Below are 12,685 nucleotides of genomic sequence, written 5' to 3'. Positions count from 1 at the left end.
GCGATTTCTAGAGTGGCTGGTCGAAAGGTGGAACGTTCAGGATCAGTGTTTCTACATTGGAGGGCACCAGCTCGAGATAGAGCCCTTTGATATTTACTTTCTCACTGGTTTGCCCAAGAGGGGCGAACAATTGACTCTATCCGGGACTAGGCTGGGTGGCCAGTCCATTGCTAGCCTCCGGCTAGAGTGGTGTAATAACCAAAACCAGGATAAGGGGATAGAAATCAAAAAGATATCTCGACCTGAACTTATGGTAATTGCCTTTACAGTTACCAGACTTTGCGGGGCTGCCGCTTTTGCACATTGCCACTGGATCCCAGATGCGGATGGCGATTGATTGCTATCAGGGCACCATTTTCAACTGGTGCGATGCTGTGTTGGCCAACTTAAAGGGCCAACTGACTAGGACCAAAAACGGACAGCTGAAGACTTTTGGTTATGGGCCTTTAGTTGTGAGTTTTGCCCTAGAGAGGGTTCTGATGCTGATCCCACAGCAGCTCAGTGTTGAGGTTAGACCTCCCCGAGAGCCTAAGTTGATGCGATGGGTTGTGGTGATGGCCCATCATCCTGACGAGGGCACAGAGGTTGTCCGATTTAGACTAGAGTATTTTCACTGGTTAGAGAACCAAGTCTTCTCGATACAGGATTTTCCGTATGCCCGAGTTGATTTTTGTGGAGATCCGGACATGATTCTTCCACCGGGAGAACAGTGGGACGACACAGGTACTTCATTTTCCACAAGTTTTTGAATTATTTACTTTTTTTTTATATCGTCTCAAAACTGATAGTGACAATTTTCAAAATGCAGATGTAGGCCCACAGCGTCCGGCCAATCTCCGGCCTTTCGAGAGGAGAGTACCAGTTGCACCAGCACCGGCCCCACAGGATGCGGCCGCAGAGACCTTAGCCGAGTTGGAACAAGACCTAGAGCGTCTTACGACAGACATACCAGAGACGATTATAGATGATATTCCTATCAGACTTCAGCGCTATGTGGTCGCAGTCCCAGGACCTTTTAGGAGGTTCTTGTGTAGGGTAGCGCATGCAGTGGTGTCGTATAGAGAGCACCACCAGTGACTGGCTGGTCACTTTTGTAGACACATGTGACATTTTGGTTTTTTGTACTTATCATTTTTGCCGATCATAAGGTGTTTTTCAACCTATGATCGAAGACGATGTATTTTTTGACACACTCCTATCTATATATATCATTATTACCGGCTTATCTTGTTAAACATGTGTGATGAAATGTTTTTAAATTTACATGTATGATTATCGCAAATGTCTGTCTAACATTCAAGAAGCAATTGCATCTGCTAATGTATTTAATGACCTTGGAATATGCTGATATTCAATATAATCAAATTCACGTTCCGAGAGGCGCACTCTCAAAAATAACCTTAATAACACTGGATTTCTAATGGCATATACTCTATTAAGCTGTAATACAACGAGTTCAGAATCTAACCTCACTATCAAACTCTGAATCCCAAACGAAATAGATTCAGACAATAATTCAATCACTGCACTGTATTCTGCAATGTTGTTTGTTGTTTGACCGAGGCTCACCCCATGCATAGAAACTAACTCGTCAGAGGGCGAATAGATAACCCAAGCTGCGGAAGAGATATTCTGTGTACTACGACAAGCACCATCAGCGAATCCAATGTACGTTTGGAGAGGCGTTAACATCTGCAATATCAAGAGTAAAACCAAGATAAGCCAGAATAACGACGAAAAACACACTCTCTAAGCTAAGCACACTGTCTATACTAACAAACACACTAGCTAGAAAAAAAATCTAACCTAAGTAAATCTCCATACCCATCATTTAAGCGTAATACCTCTTTAGGTAAAGTCCATTTCTGGGTTTACCCAAAGAGTCCCCGTCAAAATCTACCAGCTCATAGGCCCCTTTTGCTAGCTTTCGCTTGACAATGTAGGGCCCATGCCACATAGGAACGAATTTTCCAGCACCTAATTTATCGTTAGCTTGATCATATAGTAGCACTAGGTCTCCTTCCGAAAAATTTCGAGGGGTCACGTTACGATCATACTGAGCTTTCATCTGTTTTGCGTGAGTCTCGATTGCCAATGCAGCGTCATGTCGAGTCTCATCTAATTGAGCTAAGTATAATAGACGCTTCTCCTCTTCGGAAGTAGCTGGAAGTAATTCGACAGCCATTTGAAGTGACGGGATTTCACATTCAATGGGCAGCACTGCTTCCAAACCATAAACTAGTTGGAAAGGAGTGAACCCTGTTGATGTTTTCACTGAGGTTCGGTACGCCCAAAGCACGGAAAATAACATGCTGTGCTAATTCGACTGATGAATACCAATGATTTGTCGGATCATGATAACTAAAACTTTGTTGATAGACTCAACCAGGCCATTGGCTTGTGGATAATAAGGAGTTGAGCTATCGTGACGCAAACCAAGCTGGCCTGTAAGTTCTGTCATCATAACGTTTCGAAAATGGCGCCCATGGTCAGTGATTATCGCTTGTGGGACACCAAACCTAGCAATAATGTGATTGAATACGAAAATCGCAGCTGTCTTGCCGTCTGCCTCGAATGTAGGCATCGCCTCGGCCCACTTAGTAAAATAATCAACCGCAAGGATGATATACGCATGCCCCCCGGCCGAGTGAGGGTTACATGTAATAAAATCGATACCCCATTTAGCAAAAGGACCAATGGAAATTATAGGGTGGAGAGGAGCAGGTGGTGCGTGCATCTTGCGATCAAACACTTGACAGTTGTGGCATTTTCGGACCGCAATAATACAGTCTTTAAACAAGGACGGCCAGAAGTAGCCAGCGTGCAATATCTTTTGGGCTGTGGCATACCCAGACATATGACCGCCACACGCTCTAGAGTGACAGTCATTCAAAACCTTTTCAGCTTCCTCATGAGTTAAGCAACGACGAAAAATCAAGTCCGCCCCACGGCGATAAAGAGTATCTCCAATAATTTTGTACTGTTGGGACTGGAATCGAATTTTCCGACGTTCCAGCTTTGAAACTTCAGGCCGAAAGGATTGGGTTTGGAGATAGACAATTATATCCCCATACCACGGATCTAAAGTGCTGATGAGAAACAAAGATTCGTCCGCAATGGGTTCCTCTGCCACAGTTTCCGTGTCATCACGTGGGAAATCACACATCAACTCTGCAAAAACTAAAGATTTCTTAGACTTAGACTTTTCAAATTCTAAGTCGAACTCCTGCAGGATAACGATCCATTTAGAGTACTTGCCCCCTAGCAATTGTTTCATCAAAATGTAGATCATAGGGTTGCAATCCGAAATAACTGTAGTTTTACGGAGAAGAATGTAGTGACGAAAACGTTGGACAGCTTGAACGGCTGCCAAGGCCAATTTTTCCACATGTGAATATTTGAGCTTAGTGGGATTTAATGTTCGACTAAGGTAATATATCACATGTTCCGTTCCGAATTCATCTTCCTGGACTAAGACCATTCCAATGGTGGAATGAGCGGCGACGAGGTACAAAAAGTAATCCTGGTTGTAGTTGGGAGGATGCGGCAACGGTGCATGGGTCAACGCGTGCTTGAGTGCATCAAAAGATTTCTGAGCTATCTCATCCCAAGAGAATTGAGCGTTCTGTTTCAACAACCAGGTAAAACCCTTGGTAATCTTGGCGTAGTTAGGAATGAATCGGCGTAAAAAGTTTGCTTTCCCCTGCAAACTTTGGAGTTGGCGAAGACTCGAAGGAGGAGGTAGTTTGATGATAGCTTCTACCTTCGAGGGATCGACGCGAATACCGGCTTTTGAAACTACAAATCCCAGCAATCGTCCGACTTCAATACAGAAGACACATTTGTGTGGGTTCAACCGTATACGATAATTCCTACACCGCATAAAAATTGCTCGTAAATGGACAAGGTGATCAGCTCGATGTAAGGAGTGAGCGGGCAAATCATCGAGATACGGTTGCACAATGTGTTTGATGTCATGAAATGCATAAGACATCGCCCTTTGAAAAGTGGCTCCGGCATTCTTAAGCCCAAAAGGTAATTTGCAATAAGAAAATGTCCCCCATGGACAAATGAAAGCCGTTTTTGGTTGATCGGCATGTAGAATATTGATTTGGTTGTAACCAGAAAAACCGTCCATAAAGGAAAATATTTCACTGCGGGCACAATCATCAATTATTTGATCGATATAGGGTGTTGGATAGTTGTCCTTGGGACAAGCACGATTGATATCCCTATAGTCGATACATATTCTTATTGTTCCTGTTTTTTGTTAACCGGAACAATATTCGATACCCAATCCGTTAACGGGATCAGATAAATGAAACTTGCTTTCAACAGCTTCTCAACTTCTTCTTTAATCGCAGCCGCTTTTCGTGGATGAATCTGACGCAAACGTTGTCGTTCGGGTTTAGCGTCCGGGTAAGTCTTGATCTCATGGACAACAATGGCGGGATCAATTCCTGGCATTTCCTCATAAGACCAGGCAAACACGTCGCGGAATTCTTGAAATAGGGCCTTGTATGTTTGAATTTCATTATCTGAAGACGAGGCACCTATATGAATGTGCTCAACAATTCCGGGCTTGACTGAAATGTCAATGGGAATAGTACGAGAAATGTTTCCCAAATTCAGCTCTGAATCAGGATGTTTCATTGGACTCTGAGCATCTTTGACATATTCAGCTGTAAAGATTGATGAGAAATCATTTTCAAAATGATCATCCTCAGGTAAAAACGAAGATCTATGATGGAGATCTTCCCATGGTAAATCGTCTACGCACAAGACTTCACAAAGTTGTTCGTCAGATGACACAACTTCGGGAAACGTTATTAACTCCGAGGTTGACGCGAAAAGGGATTCCTCACGGACCACATTCATTTGGTCGATTTTTGTTGAACTTGGGTCGGAAAAAAACTACACGGCTTCATAGGCAATTTCATATGGACTCAAAGGCATTGCATCACCAAATGAGTCTATCTCAGATTCAGAAGGAACGATCCAAGGATCGTCATAAACAATGGTGCCTGAAGTAATCATATGAATAGATGCAAATGAAGACACGGCGTTGATTGGAGGAAAAGGAAAAGTTCCCAGTAAACCGACATCTTTAACTAATCCTACGCCAACATCCTTGTAAGGGATAGTCATTTTACCGACATGCTGGATACTCTCTGAAGAGGCTGGGTCGGATGAAAAATAAGCCAGCTGGTCTATGGTCACGATCTTACCATTATGTGGAAACTTTATTACTCTGAAGACCGATGAAACGACCGCTGTCATAGCGTAAGACCAACTTCGACCCAAGAGAAGGTTGTAGTCTAGAGGGGCATCAACCACCTCCACATCTAGACTAACGGTTTTTCCTTCAGCCCCTATAGGCAAATCCTGTAGAATGCCAAACGGATGGAACCCATGGCCATCAAAGGCCTTAAGAATTGTCGGGGATTGATTTAGTGAAGGCGAACCAAGCGATCTCCAACACTGTATCGAAATAATACACGTGGAAGCTCCCTCATCAATTACAGTCCGATGAATAGGCCTGTTTTTGAGTATCACTGGGATCTGGAAAGCCATCTGATGAGGCAAACGCGGTGTACTATTTTCTAGATCAAAGATTATTAGGTTCGGGTCCTGAACATCAACAACTCCTATAGCCGACAAAAATAATTTTCGCTGTGCTGGGCATGATTGCAGCACTTCTAAAGCCGACATTGCTGAGGGTGAAACAGCTAAATCCTCAACAATGTTGTAATTTTGGGCCGCTCTCGCATGTGGATTGAAAGCAGACCTTCGAATTACACCCTTGGCAGGCGGTTTGCTTACTAAGTCAGGGTTAGGTTTCTCGATCTGTAGTGGATCGGAACTGGGAGCTGAGGTTGATGGATTTCAATGAGAAGATTCTGCTTCTTTCGATCCATCAACAAGACTTTTACTACCATAATCTTGCGATCGAGTCGCAATCCTTACATGAGACATCATCAATATGGGTTCTTCAGTGGCACCCGAGGAAGAACCTATCATCTTACTCTCCTGCTTTGGAAATGGATCTTTCAAAACAACAGGAGTTGGAGAACCCTTGACGATTTTCACAACCTCGGCCCGATGAGGGAAATCTCTTGTAAAATGATCCTTTTCACAAATAAGACAAGGATATCGAGGTTTGCGCTTTTCGTCATTGGTTTCCGACTTTTCTGTTTTCTCCTTTGGAGTCTTGTCTGCCTTACTCTTCTTCTTACCTTTCTTCTTCCCACCGTTTTTTGATTTAGCCGTAGATGACTCTACAACGTGGATATCAGCGGAAATTTCAGGAGAAGACTCTCCTGTCGGGGAATCTGGTAAGGTTATAATAGGCGAAGAATTCTTTGAAGACTTCTTCTTGCTTTTAGTATTCACCGTACCAATCATGCCATCAGCAGCATGAGATCCCGAAGGAGCAGCAGCTATTTGATTTGACTTTGGAAGATCTGGGATTTTTTCGTGTAACGTACCTGACTGAGTGTAAACTAAGTCAAGGTACTGCACTTGAGCAATTACTTGTTCTTCAGTAACTACTCTGGCCTTAGCTACGTCTTCAGTAATCTTCGGTAATAATGATTTAACAAACCATTCAGCTAAGATTTGGTCCAGGATAAAAACTTTCACTAATCGTCGTCGACGTCTCCATTCATGTATATGATTGGAAATATAAGTGGACGTCGACTATTTTAATGAAGTTAGTAGCTCCGTGCCATTATCATATCTGACCGGCAACTGAAAATGAGTTAGGAACGAGGTAGCTAACTGACTAAAATTGTAAAAAGAGGCCCATGGTAACTCAATGTACCACTTGGCCGCGAGACCAATGAGCGTACGCTGGAAAAGATGTAAGCGGATCGAATCATCTGAGATGGAATTTGAAGCACACCATAGGTGGTAAGTCATCACATGATTTGACGGATCCTCTCCAGACTTACCCTCAAAATTGGGTATATCACTGGGAAACTTATTTGGCATTGGCGGCCAGAACGGAAGATAATTTATTGGATCGTTCGTTAGGCGCGACAAGTCTGGTAAATCCAAAGTTGCGATAAACGGTAATTGCTGATTAGGATCCCTAAAACTCTGGGTCACAAGACTAGTCCCAGGAGGAGGATATCTAGGATAACTTGGAATAGGAATCGCATTCGGGATATTATACCCTCTTGGAAAACCAGGATTAACCGGACCGTACTGGGGTTGTTGAGGTTGTTGATAAGTGTACCCAGGATACGGTTGATACTGGTAAACTGGCTGTTGGACAGCAGGCCCGTATTGGTACTGTCCCTAGTACGGTTGATAAGCGAATTGTGGTTGACTAGTGACAACCGTACTTAAACCAGGTTGTCCTACAGGCATCTGAACCGTAGTTTGAATCGTAGATCTAGACAATGGTAAAGATGTCTTAAGAGTAGTTGCAGAGACAGTAGAAACCGGAGCTGTTGATACTCCAGAAGCAAGTGTGGTGGAAGGAACAGATGTTGCGGTAGTTGCAGCAGTCGTTTGAGATGGAGTACTAGGTGCAATGGGCGACTGAGTAACTACCGAAGGTACAGAAGTTTGAACATTAGACTGGACTGGTTGCTGGGGTGAACCAGCAACTAAGGGTTGTCCAGCTTGAGATGACAACTGTACGCTTGGCTCCAATACCTGTTGAACTTGCGATGGATCCCACACTATGTTCATTCCGGGGTATTGACCCATGATAGGTTGAGGATATTGAGATCCATAACCGGATTGAGGGTAGGATTGATAATTGAAAGGTACATTTCCCGTACCTTGAACATAAGATTGACCTTGAGGTGGTTGATAACCTTGACTCGAGTACTGACCTTGAGGTAGATACCCTTGAGGTAAGTACTGATACTGGGGTTGACCTTGAGCTATAAATTGATACTGAGGTTGACCTTGGGGTACATATTGAGGCTGGGGTTGACCTTGAGGAATGTATTGTACTATGGGTACATACTGTCCTTGAGGTTGCCCCCTAGACGCAATTTGTGTACCTTGAGGTTTCCCCCCAGGTGTTAATTGAGGCTGCCCCCCAGGCGGTAATTGGCCACCTTGAGGTTGAGAACCGGGAACCGAACCTGACATTGTAAATGTCTCCTACACCCAACGATTTATTACCATTGTTTCCAGCTAATAACCCATGTTCAATGGGTTGAGGAGATGCTCCCGCAAAAGTACCAGAAAGTGACTGATACCTAGAGGGAACAGAAGGACCGCCGTACAAGAAAGATTCAGGAGATTGAGTGAACACAGACGACTGACCAGACATATTTACAGGAGTATAAATACCTCCGGGTGGAAAAGGAGTACGAGGTGGAGAAAAACTTGACCCTGAGTTGTCTAAATAATTGGTTAACGAAAGGTACCAAGTAGTGCTTCTAGGAGGACTGTAAAAGATGGATTCACGCTCCCTTAGATCAATAGTAGGTTGATCTTCAAGGATAGAGACGCCAAATTCTTCTTCTGGAGCAAGTTCTTCAATAGCTATCAAACCAGCAGGAAGATTTTCGGTGATGACTCTTTCTACCCTAGGTGAATCAGGAGCACTAGAAGTTGGAGTAACAGGTTCAGATATTTCAGGTTCTTTGCCTATATCACTAGTAGATGAAAAACTACCAGCAAGCTCGGAAACTGCAACAACTTTGGGATTATAACCTGTTTCTAGACCTTGGTAATCTGGATGGACTACCAACGATGACTCTCCTTCTTCAGGTGAACCTACTTTACTGCCACTAGGAGTTACAAGGACTTTCAAACCTTCGTAATGACTCGGGACTTCTTCAGGAGGTTCGCCCCGAAGTCTACGGGACTTCCTCAACAAATCGGCCACGGTAACAATCTCAGGAGACTTGCCCCGAAGTCTACGGGACTGTCTCGGTAATTCAGCCACATTTAAATACTTTTAACTACTGCACACGCAAAAAAAGTAAAATCTCAAAGAAAACCACCTAAAGTATGTAAAGAACCAAACAAATTTGAATCACACGCCTAAAGGATCTAGGGCGTCAAACCATACACAAACAGTAGCCTTCCGGACCGAAAACACTAGTTGGAGATGAAAACCAACATCGCCGAATTCAGTACAGAAGTGGTGGGTGGAACAGTTACCCCGGCAACCTGCTTAATGAATAGACCAGCACAAGTTCCTCCACTTTAACCATCTCGAGTGAAGTGAACCCCCCGGAAAATCCAAGTGAGTCTAGCTGACGTCTGCTCCAGGTACAGTGGGATCTTCCCTCCACCGTCACCTCGGTAGAATCCTAAAGATAATGGTCACTAAGGTTACCAACAACAACAAATATACCTAGGGGAACAGTCTACGACCCGATAGCACGCAAGGGCAGAGTAACAAGCTCAATCCCCTTGTCGGCTCCTTGACAATAATCCAAGGTTTACCGACAAGTGACCCCAGGCTCCTCGACAATAATCCAAGGTTTACCGTTTGTAGTACGTGCGTATCTGGCGTCTTTCCCAATGAAGGAGGATTGATCCCCTCACTGGTTCAGACACGGTCTCGTGCTTCTCCTTTAAGAGGAGCTTTCCTAGAGTACAAATGAAACAGTTGGATTTATTCTACCACAAGATGAGCTACTTGTTTGGTTTTACTGTCTTGGAGAGTTAATTACTCTCCTACTCCAAGACACTAGCCTGATCTATATTGGTCTTTCAGAGCCCTAGTAAATAAAAAGTTACTAAATTGATTTTACTTTAAGCGTTAATTTTTATGGCTTTTATTTAAGACAAAAGGTAGTGGAGATGAAACTGATGGTGTGTAGACTCGACTCAAATCCACTAAAAAGATGCACTTAGGATGATTTATACTAATTTTCTTTTTCAATGAATTCCCTAGCTAAGAGAGTTGGAGAATGAAAAATTGATATAAAGACAACTTTCTTGGCAATGAAAATCAAAGAAACAAACTCTTTATCTTTTCAAAACATACAACACATGACCACTAATTACTTCACGAAAATTCCTTTTCCTTTCAAAGACTTAAATGCTACCAAAGCAAACTTTTCTTCAAAAGAGTTTTTTTTTTTTTGTATTTTTCCCTAATTAACAAAGCATGTAAAACTTACTTTAACAGAAACCAAAGTTAAAAAATCTATGGCAATCAAATCAACTCAATTTCACTCAAAAGCAAATCCAAGAGAAATGCACCTAAAAACTAAATCTAACGAGGCAAAAGCCTACCAAGTATGATTCCAGGATGTTTTACTCAGTCAAAATTTAACTAAGGACTAGTTAATGTAGAATCAAAAACCAGTCAAAAACAAAAATAAAAATCTTTTGTTCTTTTTCTCAAGAATACAATTCAAAGTTCAATCAACAAACTTTTTTGAGATTTGGCAAAGAGACAACACAAAGGTAGGTTTCTCACAAGGGTGGATTCTATGAAAGACCTGACTCCTAAGAAGACTGAACAAAACCAGGGAGATCCAAGGTTTGACAACTTCTAAAGTCAAAATCACTACAGGACCAGTGCAAAAATCAAACCCTAGGGCAAAATCTCTATGAATTTCACTAAAACTCTTGACACTGACGAAACAAGCTTAGGTGAAGATTTATGGCAGAAAAGCAGTGGATCTGGGCAGAAAAACAAATTAAAAAACAAAATCTAAGAGACAAAAAAGAAGAAAATTGAAATTGTCTCAATTTTGACAGGGTACGCAGGCCACCTGTTTGCACAGGCGCGTGTACGCTTTGTGCACAAAGCTGCAGTGCGTACAGGTAAGCACTGTGCTCAACGCAGAGGCTGCGTACTTCTAGCAAAACAAAGAAAAACTAAAATCTAATTTAACCCTAAGCTAGACCACCCAAATACACAGTCAAACAGCCAAAAACCAGAAAACAAACGACTTTTCTCAGATCAAAGTTTCATACAAAGGAAAAATCATTCACATCAATGGATTCCCCAGTGGAGTCGCCATTTTGTCATGCGGAAAGAGTCGATATTGCGGACAAAACCGACCTCCCTAGAAGCTAAGGCTTTCTAGTGACAAACAAGACAGATAAACACTACCTTTCTCTAAACATGCATTTAGAATACAAGTAATCATGTGATTATAACATACCTTTAGTCCAACGCTTTGTAGTAGTCCAGCCTCGCCGATCCGGATGAGCTCCTCCTTCTCTTCGAAACCTGCATTCCCTAACAAGCCAAAAGATTAAATAGCACCTGATAAACTTATAAAATAACACATATCCATCATATAGACCAAGGAGTATATGAAACAAATCATGAATAACAATCTGTTGAGAAAAATGAGTTCATTTGTATTAAGTGGAAACAAAAGAAACCACTACAACCTAAGCCTTGGTGTTGTGCAGGTCCCTCCTAGGGTCCAGCGAGAGTTTTCCTTTACTTTGATCAGCTCACCCACTTCCAAATAAGGCTAGGAAAGGATGGGAATATCTCCTCTCAAGCTTTACAAGGGAGTCCTAATTCCAGCAGCATCTACCCTTAGGAATGTTCAGCTTTCAACCTCCCCTCCCTCTAGCCCAATGCCTGTATTTATAGTGCTCTAGAGGAAGTTAATCACGTCCACCATCAATGGGATAAGCCCCTCTTTGGGTGGGATAGCTCCCCTCTTGATGGGATAAGTTCCTCTTTCATAGGGATACATGAACCATCTGGAGGCGCTCCATACACGTCAAACAAGCTTCTAGAATGCCCTAGAAATGACCACAAGTAACTTTTTTGGAGTGAAACTTGCGCCTTTTGACCTTTACAGGAGTACACACCCTCCCCTTTACAGATAGAGCATACAAGTACGCAGGTATTGTGAACTTGGGGTGCGTACACGCAGGTAAGGCTAAGAGAAATTGTGTACCCAGAGATATATAGATTTTTAAAGACTTTCTCTCTTTCTTGGAGTTTGACATGGAGAGCAGAGGTATGAGACTTGCCAAGGAGGATAGTATGACAGTTGATGGAGCCATACTAACTGCAAATATTCATGGTGACAAATTTTAGTGTAACATATCCCATTCTTCCGGTCCTTTCCATTCTCTCCAGATCTCATTTTCACCTTCTTCCTTCCAGTAATCTTTGACTAGGGTTAATCCTTTCTCCTTGGCTATCCTGTATATGTTTTGCATTCCCTGATTTTCCAACATTTTTCCCCTCTGCTGCCAAGCTTCCTCCCAGAATTTTGCTGTTCGTCCGTCCCTAATTTCCTAGAATGCATGTTCTCTTATGATGTCTTTGTTCTGGCATGCCAGTTCCCATATTGCTGAACCTTTCAGCATATCTGCCTTTCTCAGTATTTCTTCAGTTGTAGTGGGCATGTTGTATTTTGATGTCCATATTTCTTTCCAGAGATCTTTGCCTCCTTTCAGCCACCGCCACCAGAGCTTCGCTGCAAGGATTTGATTTAGGGTGAATGGATCTCTCAGCCCTACCCCCCCTCCTCCTTAGGTTTTGTTAAGCTGTTCCATGAGCATAGGGCCCATTTCTTCTGTTGTTTAGGTCCTCCCCATAAAAATTTCCTATAGATTTCATTCATTTTGGTGCAGACCCCTTTCGGTACCGCCATAATCGATAGGGGGTATATAGGGATAGATTGGAGTGTCGATTTGAGAAGCACCAGCCTAGCTGCAATATTTAAAGACCGGAAAGACCAGTTTTCGAGTCTATTTTTGAGTTTCTCTATAG

This window comes from Pinus tabuliformis, chromosome 2_1 (genome assembly GCF_031772625.1).
Source record: "Pinus tabuliformis cultivar Carrire ecotype Pingquan chromosome 2_1, CPIR1, whole genome shotgun sequence".
Taxonomy (NCBI): domain Eukaryota; kingdom Viridiplantae; phylum Streptophyta; class Pinopsida; order Pinales; family Pinaceae; genus Pinus; species Pinus tabuliformis.
The sequence above is the reverse complement of the archived record's forward strand: the minus strand, read 5'-3'. Positions refer to the sequence as shown.